Consider the following 26,190-nt stretch of genomic DNA (forward strand, 5'->3'; position numbering starts at 1 on the left):
GCGGCCTTGACCTTTCTTAGCTCACGCTCAGCCGCTTCCGCGCGAGCTTCCAAGCTTCGAATGCGTTCATCCTTTTTCTCTATTTCTCGTCGCGCAGCACGAAGGCGTATGCCGATTTCATAGGCGGTGTACAGCCCTTTCACCACCGCATGAACGCCCTCTCAAAACACCTCGAAGTTAGGTCAACCAACCATCGATTGCTGTACTTCCCGCAGAAAAACCCTTTGGGCCGAAAAAGCCTCCAGATTCGGGGCGTCATTCGTGGATATCACGATTGGCCATGTTTCCAAATTTGAAGCCAGAGACGTGCGTAACACGTGTATGCTGAATAAATATTTAATGTAGAATGCTCTGTTATTTCAAGCAGGCAAAAACCGTTTACACATTAAAGCATATAAACATTCGAAATGAAATGCTTAGTTAACTCGGGCCGGTCAATGTTTATTCAATCATTTAAAACACATTTATTCAAACATTTATACAATGAAACACAAAACATGCAAACACGTGTGTGCCGAACAAAAATTATAACGAAACACAAACATTTAAAATAAAACATCTTATTTGATTAGCCAATGATTACATAATTTTGAACGCAATCTGCATTTGAGCATTACAATGAGTATTTTTATCCAGTGTCTCCCTCATCCTTACTCTGCTCGACTTCAAAGGCGGAAAAGGGAAAATGATTATGTTGGTATAGTGGCAACGCCAAATCAATGCCCAACGCTCGGAGAGCTTCCGCGGCTTGAAATGCCTTGATCCAACCGTGCTTAAATCCACGATTTTCACATCGGTAAACTACCTCAGCGAGCTTTTCCCGAGTCTTCTCTATCCCCACTTTCTGGCCTTCATGGAAGTCTTTTTCATAAACCCTCCCCTTCGCGGACTCTATCGCAAGCATGCTTGCCGTATCACGATCGGTAAGTGCAGTACTGATAAGCCGCTGGGTCACCCTTTCTTCTACGATTGGGTTAGCCTGTCCGGCTGGTTGTGTCTGAGCGGCCTTGACCTTCCTTAGCTCACGCTCAGCCACTTGTGCGCGAGCTTCCAAGCTTCGAATGCGTTCATCCTTCTTCTCTATTTCTCGTCGCGCAGCATGAAGGCGCATGCAAATTTCATAGGCTGTGTACAACCCTTTCACCGCCCCATGAACGCCCTCTCAAAACACCTCAAAGTCAGGTCGACCAACCATCGACTGCTGTACTTCCTGCAGAAAAATCTGTCATGGGAATTCAACCGCCACATTCGGGTCCCAGATAATGGAATCCGCCTCTGTCATCGGTCTGTTCCCAATGAAAACACAAAAGCTCAATGGGCGTGGTGGTATGCTGGCCTCACTTTGCGAACGAGGAGAGCTCCCCCATTGACGCTTCTCCTTTCTTGGTGACCTGCTTCGTCGACGCAGAGAGTGGTGCCTCTCGTGCTCTGCAGATGCCCTACCTCCCGTATGGGGAGGCTCGCCACCTCGATTCATTGATGAGTCCAGCTCTGCCAAAGTCCTGCCTTCCTCCTTACTATTAAAGAAAAATCTGGTTGACATTCACACTTTTCCGGCCATGAAAGACGAGCAGAGTCGAGTCGCTTTATGAAACCCAGATGGAATCTCTCAACCCATTTTTAATCACTTAGGAGTGCACCCCACTCCCGAGGCGACATCATCAATGCGTGCACTCCAGCAACCACCAATATTTAACATTATTCATTCACTCTGATCTAGAAGTTCTATTCGACTTTCGGAGTTCATACAATGGCTGGGGCAAGGGCAGATTTATTAATCTGATCGGCAAAATACCTAAGCCTAATGCTGACCGATTTATGCCGCAGCCACTCCATGAACTAGTTCTATTCGGCTTTCGGAGTTCATACATTGGCTGGGGCAAGGGTAGATTTATTAATCTGATCGGCAAAATACCTAAGTCTAATGTCGGTTGATTTGTGCCGTAGCCACTCCATGAACTAGTTCTATTCGGCTTTCGGAGTTCATACACTGGCTGGGGTAAGGGCAGATTTATTAATCTGATCGGCAAAATACCTAAGCCTAATGCCGGCCGATTTGTGCCGCAGCCACTCCATGAACTAGTTCTATTCGGCTTTCGGAGTTCATACATTGGCTGGGGCAATGGCAGATTTATTAATCTGATCAACAAAATACCTAAGCCTAATGCTGACCGATTTGTGCCGCAGCTACTCCATGAACTAGTTCTATTCGGCTTTCAGAGTTTATACATTGGCTGGGGCAATGGCAGATTTATTAATCTGATCGGCAAAATACCTAAGCCCCACGAACTAATGATATTTGGCAAGTCTACACGAACGTTTGTCTACCGCGCGATAGACAGCAATAGTTTTACCCAAAATACCAAAAATAAAACAACAATTTTCATGGATAACCACAATTAAATATAAGAAATAATGCAAGGTAAGGGAAATATTCATTCATAAATTGAATACAGCATAGTCATCATTTTATACATGAAGATTACCCCAAGAAAATAGATGTCTACTAAGAAAACAAAACATGATTACATGATTACAAAAAGATACATTGAAAATACCTAACAAAACTAAAGTGATCCCCAAATCAATCCTCGGGATCAGACTCAAGCGGTTCAACGTTTACTTGCTCGTATGGAATCGACATGTCCGATGTCACTCCAGCGGTAGCAAGGGCTTTGAGCCAGCCATGTTTGAATCCCCGATTCTCGAATTTGGGGACCTCTTCTACATATTTTTCAAGAGCGGCGCTCTTCCCAGCCTCGAATGCTTCGAAAGCCTCAGAGTCGGCTTTTTCTTTCGCCGTCTTCGACTCTGCCAATTCGGCCTCCAACTTGGCAAGTGCCTCGTTGGCTAACTTTGAGAGATTCCTCGTTCGCGTTTGCCCTCTCATCAGCTTCCGATCTAAGCTGGTCAGCAGTCCGCGCCCTTTCCTTCTTAGCCTCGGCCCGCGCACTTTCCATTGTCGCCCTCATTGCCTCAAACTCGGCCCTGCTCCTCTGACCCTTGACTTCCAACTGCAAATGGCCAATCCTTTCAACGGCATCATGCTGGCGGTGCCCTAATTCGGCGATCCTTCCGACCGTCTGCAAAACAAGTTGGGATTGTCACATATCAAGAAATACCGTTTGCAAACAAAACCAAAACAAGGAGTTAGAATGAAATCACATACCAGAAGGGCCGATTGGGCAGCTAATGTTATTGCTACCAAATCCGGCTCCGCCCGAAAGGTTGCCTTGTCAGCCGGCAATGAGATCAAGGCAGCCAAGCTCAACGCCACAGCGGGATCCTTCAAGGTCGACGCTTCAGAGGAGATCGATGTGTTTTTTATCTTTGGTTGAACAACGAAAGGAACAACCACATCCGATTCCTCTAAGCATGGCCATTTATCAACAGGGTTCTCCTCAGAGCCGGCCTCACCCTTGGCGACACGTTTCTCTCCCCGATCTTCTGAAATCGGTCGTTCTTCTAGATTCGGCCGATCGGCTGCCTTTTCCGCCTCGGCCATGTCAACGTGAACTGTTTCTTCTACAATAATAGGTTCGACAGATTTAGTCGGGGTAGGTCCGGAACGGATGGCCTCGGTTTTCCGTCGAGCGGCCATGCGTTCAGCGTTTCTCTTTCGTGCCATCTGTGTCAGACTTTCCTGAGCCATACCCTCAGAATAATTGCCAGGAAGGTCTCCCAAATTTGTAAAAATATCTTCAAAGGCGTCTCCTCGGCCTGATGTGGATGGAGGGTCAAACAAGTTCAATCCGGCTTCCTCAAAGGCCGAGTTAATAGCTTCGTCAACTTCCGCTGCCAACTGGTCCAGGCCCTCGGCGATTGGTTCGACCGTTTGTTCTTCTACGTGTTCAGAATCGGATGTTTCTAAACCAATCTGTCTCAAGTTTTTGAAGCTGGAGAAGATGAGGGCTGTAAGATGGTTGTCGCCTTACAGGATCGAAATGTTGTCTGCCGCCGAGAATGTCGTGTAAGTCGGCTTGTACCGCAGGAGAATGTGAGCCGCCCTCCATTGTTCTTGAAGGTTTGGACGGCCGACGAACTATAGCGCAGTTTTAATTTCTGCAAGCACAATGTCGTCGTCCGAAACTAACACTCTCTTCAAGTCGCTGCCTGCATAAACAAAACGATTAAATGTACATAGTGTTGAATACAGACATGGAAATAACATAAACAAAAATGATCTAATCGGCCACTTGGTTCACCTTTTCGCCATGGCACAGAATTTAGGCGGTCTTCACCTTCACCGAATTCCCAATTACTGCGGACAACGACCATCACTTCATCGACACACTTGCTAGAGCTAGCAAGCATGGTCACTAAGTGATAATCAGTATCCTTGGCTCTAAAAAAGTAGCGTCCTAGTCGGTCAGTAGATTTGGCTAGGACATAACAGTGCCAAATGGCAGGTATACCTAAATTAATCCTAAGACACCGATTTAGCTCTACAATTCCCATTATGATACAAAAGAAATTCACATTGGGATGGGAAGGGATTAGACCCCAGTATCGAAGAATGGCCCTCAAAAATGGGTGAAGGGGAAAATGGACTCCGCTCTCAGCAATTGATAGGAGAGGAAAGACGATTGTGCTCTCATCTTCCCTCTCCATATTAGTGGTGCTGTCTGCCAAAAGTGACAGATGGATGTCATCGGGGATGGAAAAATGGCGTCAAAAGCCAGAGATTCGATCTGCTGAAAGGAGCTCCTTCAAATGTTTTGCCATTTTGGCCAACCCAAGGATTATGGAAAACTAAAAGTAGGCAAGGAAGCGGGATCAAAAATGAAAGAAAAGAAAACTTACAGGAGACGAAGGGAAAACGGGAAACAAGGAGTTACAGAAGCCGCGAAGTGAAAGAGTTGCACTAGAAGGCGAGCCAAATATCTTCGAGTATTCAGAACATACATTCAAAGAGACAATTTTAAATCACATTAAATGGAGGCAGTGTACGAAGGGGCGGGAAATCGTTACAAATGACCAAAAAGCGTGCATGCATTCTGACATGCATTGGGAAGAGGATTAACCGTCGAATTTTTGACTTCCCAGGCTAGAAGCCAAACATGTCGACTAACTGATGCTAGTGGAGTGTTTGGGGGGCAATTGTGGAAGCCGAATTTCCTTGGATCAATAGAGACGAATGGACCAGTCCGGTCCAGAACATAACCTTTATTCGGCATTGATCCTAGTCAATTGAAAAGTTGAATAAAATAGTCAGCATTCGAAGCAGTAGAACAAAGGCCAAGTAGAGGTACATGTAAAGGATCAGGGATGGGCCAGGCCCTAAGGCCCAAAGAGAATACTATAAATACAAGATCTTCAGTCAGAGAAAGGTATGTGAGAACTAGCCAATTTAACTTAAGATACAAGTAATCAAAAGAGTATACACTGACTTATCTGTCGGAGTGCTAATTCCGACACCCCCGACCGGAGTGTTCATTGCTTTTCAGGTGACTAGCTGAGTATCATGACTGTCCCCCAGGATTTGAAGAGTATTTCCAAACCACTTCTCCACAATTCCTAATCATATCAATGTAACTTTTTTGTCACCCCTTTCTTCTCTAACACCTACCATATTATATCTTGAGACACTCTATCATATGCTTTCTCAAGATTGATAAAAATCATATACTTTTTTATTACTCTCCTTAAAAGATAGATCGCTTCATTGTTGACCTACCAGGCACAAACCCAAATTGATTTTCTGACACCTTTGTTATATCTCGCAATCGATGTTCCATTACTCTCTCCCACACTTTTATTGTGTGACACATTAACTTGATTCCTCTATAGTTGTTACAATTCTGGACATCTCATTTAATCTTATATATTGGCACTAAAATACTCTCCATCCACTCTTCTGGCATTTTCCTAGCCAACAAAATCTTACCAAATAACCTAGCCAACCAAACAACCTCCTTCTCACCCAAATATTTCCACGCTTTAATAGGTATATCATCGGGTCTTAAAGCCTTATTCAATTTCATCTTCTTAAGTATAGACTCTACTTCAAAGTCCCTAATCCTACGATAGAACCTATAGTCCTAGTTTCCTCATTACTACTTACTTCGTCCCCTTTTAACCTACCTTCATGTTCCTAATTTAATAACTTCTCAAAATAGTGCTTCCACCTCTCCTTAATATCTTCATCCTTCACCAACACTTTAGAGTCCTCACCCTTGATGCATTTAACCGGATTAAAATCTCTTGTTTTCTTCTATCTTATCTTAGCAAGTTTGTGTATCATCTTCTCTTATTCCTTCCTATATAGTCTAATGTATAGGTCATCATAGGCTTTCAACTTAGTCTCTCTCACTACTTTTTTGACCTCCTTATTGGCCAATCTGTAGTGCTTAAGGTTTTCCTCAGTTCTATCATTCTGTCACTTTTTAAAGTTCTCTTTTTTCGTCTTTATTACTGTTTGGATCTCCTCCTTCCACCACCAAGTTTTCTTAAAGTTGGGTCCCTTTCCTTTCGACTCTCCAAGAACTTCCCTTGAGATTCTCTTCATATAATTGGCCATCAAGTTCCACATAGTATTAGCATCATCTTCCGAGTCCCAAGTACCTTCTTTATCTATTATATTCTTGAATGTATCTAGTTCATCCCCTTTTAGGCCCCACTATCTAGTTTTGCGACGTCCACTATCTTTATGAGTTTGTTGTTGCCCTTTAAAGCATAAATCTAATACCAAAATCCTATGTTGAGACGTTAAGCTCTCTCCCAGAATCACCTTATAGCCATTGCCTTTTAGACGGTCTCCTTTTATTTCTAGAAAGTAATATATTTGGCTCCTAATTAACTCACTCTTGAAGGTTATCAAATGATCCTCTCTCTTCTTATACATAGTATTGGCCACGTCAAGGTCAAAAGTAGACGAAAAATCTAAAATACTCTCTCCAACCTCATTTCTATCACCAAAATCATACCTACCATGCACCCTCTCATACCCTAGTTTATCTACTCCTATATGGCCATTGAAATCACCACCTATAACTAAGTTCTCTCATACAAATATTTCCTGCAATACCGCATCCATTTGGTCCCAAAAAACTCTCTTAGTCTGATCATCTAATCCTACTTGAGGAGCATATGCATCAATAATGTTCACTATATTATCTCCAATAACTAGTTTAATTAACATAATCCTATCACCTATCCTAATGATCTCAACTACATTTTTTATAAGTCTCTTGGCAACTATTATTCCTACCTCATTCCTGTGTCTATCATTTCCTCTTGGCAACTATTGTAGTAGAAAGGTGGTTGTTGGTGGTGCAGAAGGAGGTGGCTAGAATGGTGGTGATGGCCACAGCGGTGGAGTGGCGATGGAGGTTGCGGAGGTGATGGTTAAGGCAGTAGTGATCGTGGTGGTTAAAGGGTTGTGAAGGCGGTGACACTGGTGGCTAGCGGCGGTGACAGTGGCGATGACCAACAGCAAAAACATGTTGAAAAAATAATAATTTTTTGGTGACTTTAATGTAATCTTAAAGTGGGTGTCAATCCTCAATTGAGCTGGAGTAAAGTAGGTTTAGATTCTTTGGAATGAGATATTTACACCACAAAAAGAATGACCAAAAGCCATTAAGGTTTGAATGAAAAATTGACTCATTAAGTTGGCCTCATGAAAGAGTTGGGAAAGGTGTAAAACCTTGTATCTCACATTGATTGTAGAAGAGAGCATTGATGGGTATTTATATCTCATTTTTTGCATTAGGGTGTAAGCCCTTTGGGGCATCTAAATTTTCTGAAGGAAGGAAGTTATGGATACTTCAAGGATAGACTTAGGCCAAGACTATGGTCCAAGTTGGTTATGAAAAAAATTGCCACACGTGCATAGTAGATACACGAGTAATCCGAATGCTACTCATTGGAGAGGCATTATGCGGGTGTTAGATTATCTACGTTACACTTGGGGTTATGGGCTTCATTATACGAGACACCCAACGGTTCTAGAAGGGTATAGTGATACTAATTGGATATCTGATATAAAATACTCCAAATCCACTAGTGGTTATGTGTTTACCCTCGGAGGGGTAGTCGTGTCTTGGAAATTTTCCAAGCAAACGTGTATATTGAGATCAACGATGGAATCTAAGTTTATTGCTTTGGATAAAGCAACTGAGGAAGCTAAATGGCTTTGCCAGTTTGTTGAGGATATTCCATGTTGGATGAGACTTATGCCAGCCATCTGTATTCATAGTGACAGCCAATCGGCGATTGGACGGACACAAAATAATATGTCTAATGGAAAGTCTAGATATATTCGTCGTAGACATAATTCCATATGACAACTACTCTCGAACAGAGTTGTCACTTAAGACTATGTAAAGTCTCAAGACAACATTGTGGATCCGCTAACCAAAGGGTTAAATTAAGTGTTAGTAGAGAAGTCCTCAGAAGGAATGGGGTTAAGGCCTTTAGTGTAAAGTGTTATCGGAATGGAAACCCAACCTAGTTGACTGGAGATCTCAAGATCTAGATTCAATGGGACAACCTAATTACGTGTAACGGTGGTATGTCACTGAGGAGGTTAAACCTCCAGCTATTCCTTTTATCAGTGATACCTACAAGTGTAGAGGTTAAGCTGAGCTTTTAATGACTCTAGTGTGTTAAGCTATTGAGTTGAGTATAGCAAGATACTCAAGTAGAGTCACCCATGTGAGTGTGAAGTGGGGCCACTTCTATAAGAATTGACAGGGCTTAATTCTTTAAACCGCTCACTGAACCAGGCTAGTGTTCCAGGGCCAAACTGGACACAACAGTGAGAACATAATGATGGTTGGGGTAATTCCTATGTGACGTCTGTTGTCTTGGTTTACATAACGACAGAACAGTTCAAGACTTCGTGTTCACTGGATAGCTAGTAAATCCGATAGACTTTACTATGAGGGGTTCAAAGCCAAAAGCTACATTTTCCGATGTCGGGGTTATTCCGTTGCACTCTCTCCAAGTCTTTATTGTTAAACATTATCCGTTTGTTGTTATTCGGTCAATTTTTATTCATGTAGGGGATTGTTGAAATAGATAATAATTTTTTGGTGACTTTAATTTAATATTAAAGTGGGTGCTAATTCTCAATTGAGGTGGAGGAAAGTGGGTTTAGATTATTTGGAATGAAATCTTTACACCACAAAAAGAATGACCAAAAATTATTAAGGTTTGAATAAGAAATTAACTCATTAAGTTGGCCTCATGAAAGAGTTGTTGGGAAAGGTGTAAAACCTTGTATCCCACATTGATTGTATAGGAGAGCATTGATGAGTATTTATATCCCATATTTTGCATGAGGGTGCAAGCCCTTTGGAGCATCCAAATTTTCTGAAGGAAGGGAGTTATGGATGCTTCAAGGATGGACTTAGGGTAAGACTATGGTCTAAGTTGGTTATGAAAAAATTGCCACACGCGTGCGCCCTCGTTGCCCGCCTGCTGGGACCGGACTGGGCCGGGTCCGGATCCGTGGTCCTTAGATCTTGGGATTTGGGCTTAGGTTTGGGCTAGCTGGAATGGATTGAGTGTGGGGGTTGGGCTTGGCCCACCTATCTTAATCTTTTTGGGTCAAGCCAGATGTGTGGGCTGCAGGATATTATACGCAAAACCTAATCTCCTCTATTGATGATAGAATTAAACCCACCAGTTTTGCAGAATTAATTCAGGGTAATGCAGAATTAATTCCTGCATTTGTTGTGGGGAAGTCTCTTCCTCTCTCCCTCCATGTGTATAAAAGGAGGCCCTCTCCTTTAGCTTTCACCACCAGAAATTGCTGTTATTCCAGTCTTCAAAAGTTGTCCAGTTTTATTATTTTCTTCCTGTGAGAGAGTGCTGCAAAGTTTTGTTCGCCGAAGCTATTCAGTCGGTGCATTGCATAGCTGGTCCACTCGTCGTATCCTGGGAGACAGATGTCGAGCAACCTCCAGCACCCAACCGGTGAGGCGGCAAATCTGTTTTAAGGACACTGTCTAGTGCAGGTTTCGGTTTGCTTCCTTTTGCTAGTTTTATTTTAGTATGAATTTCTGTAAATTCAAGCTTGTTCTTATTCAGAAATTCAATTTGTTTGTTCAATATGAATATATTTGTTTTATGTTATCATACAATTTATACAACAAAACAATGAGGAGGAAAGACAAAGAAAATAAAAATGGGTGTTAGGGTTAGGGATTTTAGGTTTTGGGTGTAAGGAGAAGAAGGTTAGGGATGAGGGTAATTAAAAAATTATAGAAATTATAAAAAAATTTAAGAGTGTAAGGAGTTAAACTTGTGGTATAAGTTGAATCACTCTTTATATATTGAGTTTAATGACTAAAATACTCTTTTTTCATTGGTTTTACTTAACAAAAATACATGAATGTTTAGATTAAAAGCAAATAAAAAGATTAAGGTTTAAACAAAATTAAAAACTCAAGGTTTATTTTGTTAGATGGCTCAAACTTTTTTTTTTTTTTTGGGCAATCGATAGGAGAGTAATTACAAGAATGAGAAATATTTATATTATTAGATAGATTACTAACCCACAATAACTAAAAAATTAACAAAGTCTAATACAACCAATATACCAAGCCCAAGCCTAGCAACCAAATAATCACCACAAACCTCATAATGGAAGAGAAATAAACAACCATCACAAAGGGTATCAAACTCCACTTTATAATAGTTGAATTCAAAATCTCACACTACAAAAATTGTTATATAACCATTAGGCCAAACGTTCTGATTGTATCTTATTTTTGAGTTAGTGAGCACATTTAGACAAAAATGAAATAAATCATTTGCTTCCCATATGCATTGTAATTTTCAAATATCTGCACATTTAGACAAACATTGTTACAATTGAAATCATTCAATTGCTTCCCTGGCATAATATATAAGAGTAGAGGGCCCACTTATCCAAAAAATTATAATAATAAATAAATAAACCATCAATCACATAATGCTCAATCTAATAATATTAGGAAAAATAAATAAATAAATAGAGATAAAATCTGTCATGAGAATGTTTTACTATAAATAGAGATAGAATCTCTCTATGCTATACTATAAATAAATAAATAAAGGAGGCCTCTCTAACTAAGTAAAAGTTTGTCATAAAATCATCTCGTTGTGCCCCTCTCCCTCTTCCCTTTTTTATTCTAATTGATTTTTAAATTTATCGGAAACATTAAGTTCATGATTTTTATTTATTTTTTTATTTTTTGGTGAAACATTTATTTGCATAGTGACCTGATTTGTCACATTTCCAACGGTTTACAGTTTTCTTGGAGGAACTGAGTTTGGATTTAGAGATATTGGAGGGTTTAAAATTGGTGAACTTTCTCTTTTTATAATAAGGTTTCTTTTTGTAGTTTGAAAATTTGTTGTAATTTTAGTAGAATACTTGCGGCTTTTGCAGATACGTGCTCTCTGGGAAGAGGATCCTGACACAGGAGGAAGAATAGAATTGTAACCAAATTGGTAGCAAAATTGACCAAGTTCAGTACAACTAGTGGTTCTTTCTTTCTTGAGTTGATTTTTAAGTTTGATATCATTACATAAGAATAATCCTTCGTCACAAATTTCAAATATTAATTCACCAAAGGTATATTGATTGTAGTAATGATCTTTTAAACAAAAAATTGATCCACCCTAGCAAATTTCCATGGTCTTGTCCTACTTTCTAAGTTAACAAAAATGTTGAACTAGAAAGTGGAACATCTTGATTGGTTATTAATTATAAACCTCTTAATACTATCCTACAATGGATCTTGTATCCTATCCCCAACGAGAAAGATTTATTAAATAAACTATTTGAAGTCAAAATATTTTCTAAATTTGATATGAAATCTGAGTTTTGGCAAGTCTAGCTCACTAAAAAGGATCGCTACGAAACTGCCTTCACAGACCCTTTTGGCCACTATAAGTGGAATGTTATGTCTTTTGGTCTTAAAAATGCTCCCTCTGAGTTTCAAAATATAATGAATAATATTTTCAATTCCTATATTGCATTTACAATAGTTATTTGATTATTAAAATTATAACATATACATTTATTTCAGGTTTTAGAACATTGTGTTTTTGTTTTTTTTATAGGGTTTATTACATTTTGTACTCCTAAACTATGTCCAAATTGTATACTTAGTTTTTGAACTATAGATTGAGTCTATTAAGTCTCTAAAGTATATAAATCAAACTCTATTGAGTCCCTAAATTATCAATTGAGTCTATTAAATTCCTAAAATATTTAATTCAAACATATTTAGTCTCTAAAATAATAACAAAAACAAAATATAAGCCCATAAATATCATAAATTAGTAAAAAAATTCTTATCTAATTAAAATTTTATTTAAAAAAAATAAAAACCTTAAATTTTTTCAATCTTTGAAAAATTGGTGGAAGTTCTTATGATGAATTTCCTTTATAAGGTTAAGGGTAATTATCTAGGATATTTTCTTACTTCTCTTCTACGTGTTTACCTTTATGTAGTATTATATACCATATTTGTTTATAATTTATAATTGATTGAATTAAGTTTTTCGCTAAGTTATTTTTATAAGGGGAGATTTGCAGGTGGTAATTGCAAAAAAGTATTACATATGTGTGGAAAAGTGTATAATTTTAATCATTAATATTGATAAATTTTATCATTAATTCGTAAATATTTTTCAAGTTATACACTGATTTGAAATTCTCCCTTTTTATAACTCAATTAAAGTATTATTATATTCTATTATTATTTGTAACGAAGTATTATTATTTAAATTATCTAGTTCTACTTCTTTAAAATATCTAATACTCATATAATTTTATTAACAAGATTGAGAAGTCAGATTCTAATACTAATTTAAACACACAATCAAATAAAACACCTTTTAAAGACAAAATAAAATTTTAAGATTTTCTATAATACAATCTTAATTAGGTAGGCTCTTTTCCTAATTTATAATACTTATGGGCATATTTTATTTTTGTATTCCTTTTAGGAACGAACTAGATTTGAATTAAATACTTTAGGGAGTTAATAGATTTAATCGATAGTTTAGAGAGTAAATAGACTTTGATTTGTATGCTTTAGGAATTTAATCGACTCAATCAATAATTCAAGAACCAAGTAAATAATTTGGCGATAGAAAATGTAATAAACCCTTTTATAAACCTACGAAAATTGAATTATATATTAATTATTGAAGAAATATTTTGATTGGGATGACACTTGATGGTTATCAAGACCAAAAAAATTAAAATTAGAATAAACAAAATTGTTTTGATTGTAAATGTTATGAGTTTTAAATAAATAAAAATTACAGAATTAAAAAAAAAATCAATGTGAATGGCCCTAATTAAATTTTTTGCCTTAGGTCTCAAATAGGTTTGAACCGCCTCTCCACAACACAAGTTGTTGTTGCTATTGTTATTGTTGACATTTTCATTGTCTTGGCTCTATTACATTGAGGGGGCATCTCTAATAAACACCAAGAACTCGATTACTCGGTAGGAGTTATTGGTCCCTTGAGCCTCGTTGTACATCCACAATTTGGCTTATGAGTAACACTAAGGTCCATTGGGACATAGGGTACATGATTTGATGACTAATTTGGTGGCTAATTTAGGAGTGAAAGTGTAATAGACCCTTTTATATTGCATGAATTGAATTCTTAATTTTAAAAATTAAAAAATTAAAAAAGTATTTTGATTGTGAAGATTATGGACACTTGATGGTTATCAAGAGCAAAAAAAATTAAAACTAGAAAAAGCAAAAATTGTTTTGATTGTAAATGTTACAGTATTCACTACAAGAATTCGCACTTTTGCCGACTAAAATTTTGGTCGGCAAAAGTTCATTTTTAGTCGGCAAAAGTTATCCGCGACTAAATTTTTTGGTCGCCACTTTGGTCGCCAATTGAGGGTCGCGGAAAGTAATTAGTGACTAAAAAATTTTTTAGTCGCGAAAAAGTTATATTTGCCAACTAAATTTTTGGTTGCTAAATATATAATTACTGCGACTAATCCATTTAGTAGCTAAAACACTTTAGTCGCGAAAAGTCATATTTTCCCGACCAAACATGTTAGTTGCCGATTCGCACATTCAATGACCAAATAGTTTGGTCGGCATTTGTCGCCCATTTCCACGACCAACTAATTTGGTCGCAAATTGTCACATTCCGCGACCAAAAAATTTGGTTGGCAATACATTCCACGACCAAAAGATTGGTCGGCAATATTCACTACAAAAAATATTTCACTTTTGCCGACAAAAAATTTGGTCAGCAAGAGTCCATTTTTAGTCGGCAAAACTCATTCGCAACCAATATTTTTGGTCGCCACTTTGGTCTCCAATTGAGGGTCGGCAAAAGTAATTGGCGACCAAAACTTTGTTAGTCGGGAAAAAGTTTTGACGACTAAATTTTTGGTCGCTAAATATATCATTACCACAACTAATTCATTTAGTCGCTAAAACACTTTGGTCGCGAAAAGTAATATTTTCCCGACCAAATATATTTGTCGCCAAAAGCAAAAAATCAGCGACCAACTATTTTCGTCGCCAAAAGTTGAGGAATCGCCAACTAATAATTTAGTCGCCAAAAGGTAAGGAATTGCTGACCAATGATTTTAGTCGCAAAAGTGTAGAATTTGGCGACCAATTATTTAGTCACCAAAACTTTTCTCAACCAAATATTTTGTCGCCAAAAGACATTAAACAATCAACGACTAATTAGCTATTCGCCGAATCTTTTTTTTTTTTTTTTTGCACAATCAATTTTTGTTTATAAACATTCAATCCAATATTGAACAAAATTCATTCAACCCAACCTAAATATAACATTAAAATTCATCATATTTTCCTGCTCAATCCCAAACTTTACAATCATTCAATTCAAAACCTTAATTGAGACAAGTTTTAAACATCCATCCATTGAAAACCAATAAGTAATTGAACAAAAATTAAAAGGAAAATCAATGAAGGAATCCAAAATATTTTTCTACAACAGGAAGGAATATATATGGTTTTGAAGCATCAGCCTTGTGCTTGATCGTTTTTGGAAGTCACCTACGAATAAAATAAGAAAAGTTAGAATCTAGAAAAACATCCAAAGTGAAAAAATTAACCAAATGGCAAAAAATTTATAGGATTACATTACAAACATTTGATGATGACTATACCACAATTAAGTATTGGCATACCTAAACAATGAGACAAAGCAGCTCAGCAAGTCTCGCCAAGGTAATCCTTCAGTAATACTTTGAGACAACAAGGATGTTCTGCAAGAAACAATAATGTCTTGTAGATGAACCATTGCAACATATAATTGAAATATATAATTGAACATGAGTGAAAGATTACATGTTCTATTACTCTCTGTCTCAAATCTTTAGCTGCTTTTGTTTCTCTTCTTTTGCTAAGCCCATTTACAACAAGAAATTATATGCTTCAAGTGTCCTTGATATCTTGTATTTACTTCAAAATTTTATTTTTTTTTTAATTTTCCTTTTCAAAAGAAATAATCATTCACATTCACATTCACACAATTAAGAGATTGCATGCAGCAAAGAAATAATTATTACAGAACATCTGTGCCTCTTTGTGAAAAATTGTTCTTTAATATGCATTTATTTATGTTCAAGTTTCTATTTGTAAGTGGACGAAATACTGATCACAACATTTATAGCAGAAATGAATGAATCACTTCTTGTACAGCAACATTTCATAAAAGTATTCCAAGTATTGAGGATAGGATCATTCAGAAATTACTTACTACTCCAATGCACTGACCAAATCCAGTTGCCACATGATCGTCTTCGAAATGAACACCAATCATATTAACCTGGATCACATTTACTAAAACAAATTATTCATATTCCAGGTTACTGAAAGCTTATCCTTGAGCGTCAAGAAAATGAACTAAGTGACTGACAAGATTACCGTTCCAAGATACTTCTGACCATTTTTCACTCCTCCAAGTACAAGTTAATTCCATAGTGGGTTGAACTTGTTGTGACGATTGTACATCATCCTAGTCAAATAGTTGTGCACTTCCTTAGGCCCTAGTGAGTTCCCATCATCCCACATATTGTCATACAAACTGCCAAATTAAGCACTCACAAAAAAAAGTCAGCACGAATCTACAATGAACACTAGGAGCGCCACCATCCTCCATATAGTGATAGTAACAATAGAAAACAAATAAAAATTAATAAATACAAAAGGATAAGCATTTTATCACTTGCCAAGTCTTTTTACAAGATCAGATGCTTACATGAGCTTGTCAAGGTTGCATAAAATCTCCTGGAAATCATTTATTTCGCCACTTGCACCAAGGAGAGAGTGTTTCCCAACAGACTTCAATCGCTCCACACTCTTATAACGCAGGGTAGACCCATAGGAACCTATAAATGAAAGCATCAATCACTTGAAGTACACATAATTTTAGAATTTTGTCTCAAGTACCCAGATAGAAGCACATGTGAAACATGAGGAATAAAGAAGTATCAATGCTATCTCTGCTAGTATGAATAACTAAAAAGTGCAAATAGCCAAATCTTTGGTGTTGACTTCCAGTAGATTATCCACTGTCTGCATCTAAACAATTATACTATTCAAACAGATGTTTTGGTACCAATGAATTGGATATTGACAAAAAAAAAAATCAAATCAATTAAATCAATAAATAAGTATATGTCATGCGAATTCAAGTAAGACAAGTTAAGGAGCTACCTCCCATATCAGCAGCCATGAGAATACCATCCTTGAACTTGATGCCAATTACTGATGTACCGGTCACATATGGATAACTGTACCAAAATTCATCAAGTAATGATTTCATACTTAACATACACACACACACACACACACCAAAAAGAAAAAAGAAAGAAAAAGAAGAGAAGCTAATCCATTACATACTTCATGCTCGTGAATGTGACCAATGTGCATATGCATGCATCAATATACATATATACACGTGTTTGTTGATATATATGAGTATAAATTCAGGTCCAGCAATTCAACCCTGGTTCAGAGTTTCAATTCCTAACTAAAGCCATGAGATACGAACATGACTAGTGACCCTCCAATAATCTACCACTCAATACATTCTTGTATTTCAGTAATGAGTACCCATCATAGAAAGGCCACATTTGGTTGCACAAATTCAACCATTCCATTTAGAATTTAATAATTCCAATGAGCAATCCTAAATTAGTTAATTCAAAAACTGGTATAGCCATAAGAGGACAAATACATATATATATATATATATATATATATTAAATCTCTCAATTATAGATTACGTAATTCTTTAGTTTATAACGAATGATTGATTTTAAATTTTTAATACAAAAGCAGAATATAGTAGATTTGGGAATTATTTTACAACCAAACACATCTAATTATCTAATTCATAAATGGGGGAACAACATGGGGGAACAACACGCAAAATCCAATCACTTTACCTACTTTATTGCCCCCAACTGTTTCTTGTTCCTCCATTGAAACATAAAGGTTTCATGTTCTTTCATTAGTTGGTTATTCCCTCCAATTGTATCTCTTTCTCCAATTCTAATCTCATTTAATTCACAAGATTCAATGGCCAGTTCTCCTCCGGACCTTTGATTCAATTGTTTACCAAGAATTTTGAGCATGGTGCATAAGCATAATTTTCGGACGAACTTAAAAGGACTTTCAGTTCTTTTCACCCTGTTCTGGTTTGCAGCTTCTAAAATGGTCCAAATAACATTTTCAGGCCACCAAACAGCTCCTGATGGAATACTTGTGCTTGTGGGGGAATAATAAAGAGTGCCCTTGGCACTTTTTTAGATGTATCTTATTCCTTTCCCTTGTTGACTTCAACTACCACCATCGAGATGAAATATACTTCATTTATTTTACGTTTGTCACCAGATGCTTAGACCTTTGTTACTTAACACCCTACAAGACCCTTCTTATATGTTGAATGATGAGTTTATGGGATCTATGGGGTCAAGATAGGTCTCTTCTATTGAAACTAGTATTCAGTAACTATCATGCAGAATGAAAGTAGCTGCAGGCACGTAGGCAATTTGACAAAGGTTTGTCTCCCTCAATGGATATAGCTCACCTTATTGGCAACTAGCCAAATGAAATATGTCTCCAGCTTGCTCTATCCACTCTTTCTCCTTGAGGTTTTCAATCTAAATGTGAGATAGCCTAAATCAACTTGAGAGTGTCTCCCCCAGTTATAGAATCATATCATAAAATCCCTCAACTAGTGAAGCCATGAATAGATTGGTTTTCATCTAACTTCTAAATAGCACAAACACGTGACACGAAACAACGACACGGCAATTTTCAAAAAATGAGGACAATAAGCTTGAGACACATTAAAATTTTATATTTTTATAAATTTATTATATGTCCAACATATGCATAGTTTATTCAAATGTACTGGGAAAAAAAAAATAGAGAAACATGACAATAACTAAAATTAAAAAGTCATATATACCATAACTTAACATTAAGATATCATTCACATAACAATTGCTTTTAAAGAATGCAAAACAATTGTAGAACATTAAATTACACATAATGTATTTTTCTAATAAATGTTTCAAAACATACTTAATGCAGATTGTTACTATGAAGAGATTCATCACATAAGTTGAGTTTGGAGGGTTCAAGAAGTGTTTATGAAGTGTCCAATATTATGAATTTAAATTTCAATTAAGACAGGTTGAAGAAGCGTCGAACACGCTCTTGGGAGTACTTGTAGAGTGTCTTGTCCGACATGGCACACCTTGTAACGCCCTCAAAATAACCCATTATATGTATATCATTGGCATGCATTATTTAAAGAAAACAATTTATTAATTCATTCATCAGAGTATTACTAAATAAAAAACATTACATGTAACATCAAATTAAATGCCCTATGGGCTTACATCTTTCCAAGCCAACACTTGGACACAAAATATGAGTTCTAACTCAAATATAAATAAAGCCCTAGGCTTGATTATTTATCCAGTAAAAACAAATAACTAAAGATAGTCTTCAAAATTCAAGTCCTTCCAAGCTAAGTCCTTGGAGGTAACTTATCACCTGAACCTGAAAATGATGTTCCCATAAAGGGTGAGCCACAGCCCAGTAGAAATATACTAAACCAAATATAAGCATTGAATAAAGCATTAGCATTTAACAGATGGTTAACCAAGATAATCAATTACATCACTATACAGTCTCATGACACTAATGTCTAAGGCACATTTTATTTTCCAACATTATCAATATGGCTCAGAACCTGGCCAAACTTACAACAATGAACTATATATATATATATATATATATCATATTCACATTCTTCCAATGCCAACAAACAATTGAGACTCAGGCTCAAATCAAAACACTTCATACTTCCAATTTGATACACATTTTAGTGCTGTATCAACAAAACACTTCAATATAAATAAGCACACACAAAAGTGATGCTAATGGATTCCATCCCCTATCTTCTCCCAAACAAAATCCGGTTTAGAGGTCCATCCCCTATCTTTCCCTAAACCATGGAGTACATCCCCTATCTCCTCCTACACAAAACAAAGTATGTAAACACATAACATATACATCACACAATCAATATACGTAATGTCTGTATTAATACAACAGTCAAAATTAATGACTCAACCAATGTGATTAGTTTCAGTTATACCTAATCCACATGCATTGTCTACAACAATCACGACTATCCTCCACAGATAGCCCAAAACAGTTATTTCTAGACTTTGGGAAAAACTATAACAACAGTTCAATAGACAAGTGATTTAAATTATCCAACTTCACCATTTAATCAATAATTTCCCAATTTCATGAATTTAACCAAATTCCTCAATTCCCTTAAATCAATTATACAAATTAATTTATTATTACAACTAGGGTTTTTCTCAAAATTATCAAAGTAACCCCAACATATCAAAATACCAAAACTTAGAACAAAACTTATAAAATGGAGTAGGAAATCCCTACCTCGAAGAAAATAACCCGAATGGAGAAGATGAAGATGAATACCCAAATTCCAAAGTGCTCCAAACCACCAAAATGAAAGCCCTTGACTCACTCTATCTTTTTAATAAAGGACCAAGGTTAGATACTCACCCTAGGTAGATCAATTTTTAGAGAGAAGGCAGGTTTAGAGAGAGAGAAAGAGAAAGAGACTCTCAAGGGACGGTTTTCTAAAAGTTAAGAAAGAAAAGTAGGTCAAAAAGTGATCCGAAAAGTGAAATCTCGGACTGATGTAGCGTGAAAATCCCCGCTCGAGCGTGAAAATCCCAGCTCGAGCGTCAGACACAGACTCACGCTCGATCGTAAAAATATCCTCTCGAGCGTAGATTGCACACTTCTAGAAGTTTTGCAGGCGATGGTACCCGCTCGAGCGTCAAAATCTCCGCTCGAGCGGAGGGACAAAAACAAGGGATCACGCTCGAGCGGAGAAAATTACCGCTGGAGCGAACGAACTGCAGAGCAAAGTACTGGGAGATGAAAAATCACGCTCGAGCGTCAAAACTCCCGCTCGAGCGGAGAAGCAACAACGAAGAGCCCGCTCGAGCGTTAAAACTTCCGCTCGAGCGTGAAAGCCAAAATCTGGGCATCAACCTTTTGGTTTCAAGTGGAACCATCCTGTTTCAAATCTGCCCAACACAACCCAAGGCTCACATACAAAAGCAAAGGCTAGAAGTGATAATGATACAACAACTAGTCCACGGAACCAAGTCTGGAATACAGTATACAAAGGAAGGGAAAACCAGGATCGCTATACGCCTCCTCCATAGTGTCCATGCTTTTTAGGTTTTCATCGGTCTCTAACAACCACACACACACACACACACAAAACAAGGAGGAAAAAGCACGAAGAAGGAAAAAAGAAAAAAAAAATAGTACACCATTGTTCTTTTCTCGAACCTTAAAAAGCCAGTCTACCCTGTTTACAACAAAACCATAAACACTGAATTGCGCACAAGTAATGGTACCTGCACTTACCTGCCCAAGTCCATGCACACAGCTCCACGTAACATATGTTATTTAAAAAAATGTCATCAAGATTTTTTTTAATTTTATTTATTAATTTTTTTTATTATTATTATCATTTTTTTGGATCTTTGACTCATGAAGATCAAACAATTGAAGCCTCAATATCAAGCCTCAATATCAACGATCGTATGAGTACTTGAATTCATTTGATGAGTTCGGACATCAGAAAAAATCTCCGACAGATTCACATTCACGTATGCATACAGGCCAATTAAATGACTATACAGGTTTTCAAACAAAATATTGCAGATTGAGGCAGATAACAATATTATGGTAAAATTTTCTTTTGCCAACATGCACAAAGAACACAACCAAATAAAACTTGAATTGAATAATGCTATAACAAAGCTCAACCTATTCATATTTCCATCACAGCAATGAGTTGCAACAAGGAAACATATATTGAAAAACCACATATTAGGACTACATTAATTTCATCTTCTAAAAGCCAATTCCAAATGTTTGAAATCTCTAGATTAAAACTCTTGACAAATCATGGAATTGATTACGTGTCGATATCAAAATACAGGTATCATACATATGTCATCATCAATATTTCAAACTTCAACACATGCTTTCTGCTTTTGTATGTATTAAAGTCATTGTGTATGCCATTCTATTAACTACTAAATTTCACCACTTCTAGAATGTTAATATCACTACTAAAGTTAACTACCACTGTCCTGCAATAATCAACATCAGCAAAGTCCCTATATTTTTTGAACCTTGATATCACTACATTCATATTTTACTCCCACAAACAGAAGGGGCCCTAAATGAATGGAGGCATAACTTAAGTAGATTGGAACTTGGAAGTAGCGATTACACTACTATCCATTAGGAAATTTGGGAAGCATAACTTAAAGGGCTATGATGCAATATTAAAGGATGCTCTTTGGGCAGTTAGGAGGACCAAAAAATATTGGCAGCACTGTTGAAAAGGTGAAAACAAAGGCATCTAAGTCATTCCAAAAGCTTGACATGCACAAGTGTTCATATTGGGGTTAAAAAATTCACTACGCTTTCAAGGTTTAAACATCCCAACAATTTCAGGTTTTTGAATAATAATAGTCGAACGCTATTTGACCATTTCAAATTTTTGAATTTTGAACATCAGAGAAAAAAAAAATCCCAATTCCAACCACAAAATAATAAATAAAATTCTCATTGGTAGCCTAGCCATTCCTTCTCATCTTAATTCTTTATCATTTCAAAATAAACATTTATGGGTCAGACATTTTAACAAACAGTTCAAAGACTATTTGGTGACTTGAAATTGTAAAGCTAGATCAAAGAGTAACATAAACAATATACATACCATGTAGTGGTTGCCTTCAATAGAAATTGACAAAGGTATAGTCCTCATAAAGACTTCAAAGTTCAAACCTAGCTAAAAAACAATAGATAGAGTAACAAACCCAAATAAATTAAATTATGTTGCACTATGAATAGCCACTTCATTCAAGCACATAACACAAAATTCCCAAAATCAAATAATTGAAACAAGAAACTGAACCCAAAAGAAAAAAAAGAAAAAAAAAAGAAAAAAAAAAGAGCAAACAAGATAAAAATAAATTTAATAGCACTTCATCCTATCTGCCTCTCATAGCACTTCATCCTAATTATAGCACTTCATCCTATCTGCCTCTCGTAGCACTTCATAGAATTATAAGACATCCTTTCTACAAGACTATAGTATAAGATATCAAATGACATGGATATTCAAATTTAAAACATCCCATTTGGAATTCAAATCCAATTTCCATAAAGGAGAAAAAATAATAATAAGAATAAGAGGAAAAAAATACAAGAGAACAAAAGAAATAATCATTCACATTCACACAATTAAGAGATTGCATGCAACAAAGAAATAATTATTACAGAACATCTGTGCCTCTTTGTGAAAGATTGTTCTTTAATATGCAATTATTTATGTTCAAGTTTCTATTTGTAAGTGGACGAAATACTGATCACAAAATTTATAGCAGAAATGAATGAATCACTTCTTGTACAGCAACATTTCATAGAAGTATTCCAAGTATTGAGGATAAGATCATCCAGAAATTACTTGCTACTCCAATGCACTGACCAACCCATAGACAGTGATGGTCAAATCTTTGAACACAGTTCCTTCTGATAACACCTTCTCTAATAAACAAAAGCAAAAGGAGGGCCTGTCCCTGATAAAAAAGAACTTTCTATTAAAGCTTTAATTCTTTTGGAAGCTGATCTCCAAAAATAGGGGATAGTTAAATCTCTTGCTCTCTTTGTTAACTACAATACAGGTACCATATAATGGAACATGGTATTCATTACTGGGCCTATGAGAGAGTAATTACTAGGCCTAGTTAAATCTCTTTCTCTCTTTGCTAATTTTTTATCCATCACCATAAATATCAATCACCTAAAAGATGTTTCTGATAAATATCAATCGACAACGAAACAATTTTCATGCACACCTAAAAGATTTGGCCACCAGCCTTGGCAAACTTCAGCAGTAAATCCATAAAGCAAGTCTAACAACTGAAACCAATCAAAAATATAACAGGCACATGGATAGTCACTCTGGTTCTTTTGCCGGGTTTGGACAAAACAAAAAATATAATATTGAGTCTATTGACACACGCATGATTGAAGAATCCACCAATTGCTCATAATATATATATATATATAGAAAATTTGAATAAAACAAAAAACCCATCAAATTCATGTAACGGAAAATCAAACCCACAATAACAATGAAGAAAGAATAATCAAGACCCACCAACTGTTCAATCAAATGTATGAATCAAAAAAAGTCGAGATTTGATTAGAAACTGTTACCTTAGTACCAGGGGCTGCTTGGCGGATCTCCTCCTCAGGGATAATAACAGGCCACTGCTCACCGGTGTCGCGAAGCATTTGCTCGGTCTCGAGAAGCTAACCCTTGTCGAGAATCATGGTCCTGCTGGTCGCTCGTCCAAACCAAAATTCGCCGCTCGTCGCTCGCCTCCGTGAGAGAGAGAGAGAGAGAGAGAGAGAGAGAGAGTGAGTGATGTTTCGAAACTTAGGGCTCTGCAAACCTGAAAGGAAATGAAAAAATGGGGGGGAAAAGCAGAGCGAAAAAAGGGGGGAAATTAAGTTTGGGCGGGCGAGTCAGTGAAAAAAAGGGGGAAAATTTGTTTCATTTTTATTTTAATGATTTTTTTTTTATTTGGTAGAAGTAGGGGTAATATTTTAATGAAAAATATTTTTCGTTAAAATAAAATTAATTTTTTATGGTCAATGAAAAATATGTTTTTGTTGGCCCATTTTTTTTTTGTTACTAAAAATCAAGAACTAATTTTTTGTGGTAGAGGAGAGAGAGCGACAGTAATAGTGAAGGTTGTGGATAAGAGGTGATGATGGTGATGGCGAAGGAGATTAGTGATGAAGTTGTGGTAGTGGTAGTGGTAGAGGAGATGGAGTGGCGGTGGTAGAGGAGAGGTAATAGTAGTAGTAGTAGTGGTGGTAGTAGTAGTGGAGTGGTAATGATGGTGGTAGTAATGGTAGTCGTAGAGGTGGAGTGGCAACAATGGTAATAATGCTGGTAGTGGAATGACATTTGCAGTAGTAGTGAATGTGGTAGAGGAGATGGGTGGTGAGAGAGAGATGAGTGAGAGATAGATAGAGAAGAGAGATAGAGAGAGAGAAAGAGAGAGACAGAGACAAAGACAGAGACAGAGTGATGAGCGAGAGAGAGAGACAAAGTGTCGCTAAAAGTGTATTTTCTTGTAGTGAAGAGCTCGGTAAATAGAGAAGAGGGGAGTGAGAGAGTGAGCAAGGTGAACACAATGGGGGAGACAGACAGACACATAGAGAGAAAGAGAGAGAGAAGAGTGAGAGACAAACAGACAGACATAGAGAGAGAAAGAGAGAGAAGAGTGATGAGTGAGAGAAAAATAGAGAGAGATAGAGAAAGAGAGAGAGAGAGAGAGAGACAGAAAGAGAAAGAGATAGAGACAGAGACAGAGAGAAACAAGAGATGAGTAAGAGATAGACAAAGAGAGAGAAAGAGAGCGAAAAGAGATGATCGAGAGAAAGACATAGAAAAAGAGAGAGATAGAGAGAGAAGAAAGATGAGCGAGAAATTGTTAAAATAATTTTTTTTTTATAGTTAATGATTTTTTTTTTTAGTAATTAAAGTTGAAAATTTATTTGTTTCATTTTTATTTTAATGAATAAAAAATTATTCTTATTTTTTTACTTTGGTAGAAGTAGAGGTAATATTTTAATGAAAAATATTTTCCATAAATTTTATAAATTGATTTTTGTTTATTTTTAGAAAAACATAAATTACAAACGCATTTGGTTTGAACAAAATGTTTAAAAAAAAATTAAAATATAAACTAAAAAACATGTTTGTCTAGGCCTAAAATATTTATATTTTTATTATTATTTATGACGATGGGATCATACACATTATAATTGGAAAAAAATATTTGAAAAGAGATGAGAGAGATAGAGAAGAGAGATGAGTGAAAGAGAGAGAGAAGAGAATGAGCGAGAGACAGAGAGAGAGACCCATTTCATTTTTTGACTTTTTCCTCTTTCAACAACAATGGGCTCAGAGAAAGAAATGAGTGTGATTGAAAGAAAAGAGAGATGAGTGAGAGATAGAGAGAAAGAAAAAAAGAGAGAGATAGACACACACGCAGAGAGAGAGAGAGAGAGACACCAAAAAGAAATGAACAAGAGATAGAGAAAGAGACATAGAGAGAGAAGAGTGATGAGTGAAAGAGAGACAGAGAGATAGACAGATAGAGAGAGAGAGACAGAGAGAGAAAGAGATAGAGACATAGACAGAGAGAAACAAGAGATGAGTGAGAGATAGACAAAGAGAGAAAGAAAGAGAACGAAAAGAGATGATCGAGAGAAAGACATAGAAAAAGAGAGAGATAGAGAGAGAAGAAAGATGAGTAGGAAAGACATAGAGAGAGATAGAGAGAAGAGAGATGAATGAGAGAGAGAGATAGAGAAAGAAAAAAGATGAGAGAGATAGAGAGAAGAGGGATGAGCGAGAGACAAAGAGAAAAAGAGACAAAGACAGAGACAAAGACAGACAGACAGAGAAGAGTGATGAGTGAGAGAGAGAAAGAGAAAGAGAGAAAGAGAGAAAGAGATAGAGAGTGAGAGTCAGAAAAAGAGACAG

The 26,190-nt window shown here is 36.6% G+C and overlaps 1 pseudogene across 1 annotated transcript; it reads right to left on the reverse strand.

Moving 5' to 3' along the window:
- Window positions 1-15,125: 15,125 nt before the first annotated feature.
- On the reverse strand, window positions 15,126-23,956 carry LOC114279440 (proteasome subunit beta type-4-like; annotated as a pseudogene). The gene is made up of 6 exons (XR_014340909.1): window positions 23,844-23,956; window positions 16,683-16,759; window positions 16,225-16,354; window positions 15,891-16,050; window positions 15,724-15,792; window positions 15,126-15,229 (listed from the first exon to the last, which is right to left on the reverse strand). The product of XR_014340909.1 is annotated as a proteasome subunit beta type-4-like (transcript).
- Window positions 23,957-26,190: the final 2,234 nt, after the last annotated feature.

This window comes from Camellia sinensis, chromosome 9 (assembly GCF_055761805.1).
Source record: "Camellia sinensis isolate YWXY chromosome 9, ASM5576180v1, whole genome shotgun sequence".
Classification (NCBI taxonomy): domain Eukaryota; kingdom Viridiplantae; phylum Streptophyta; class Magnoliopsida; order Ericales; family Theaceae; genus Camellia; species Camellia sinensis.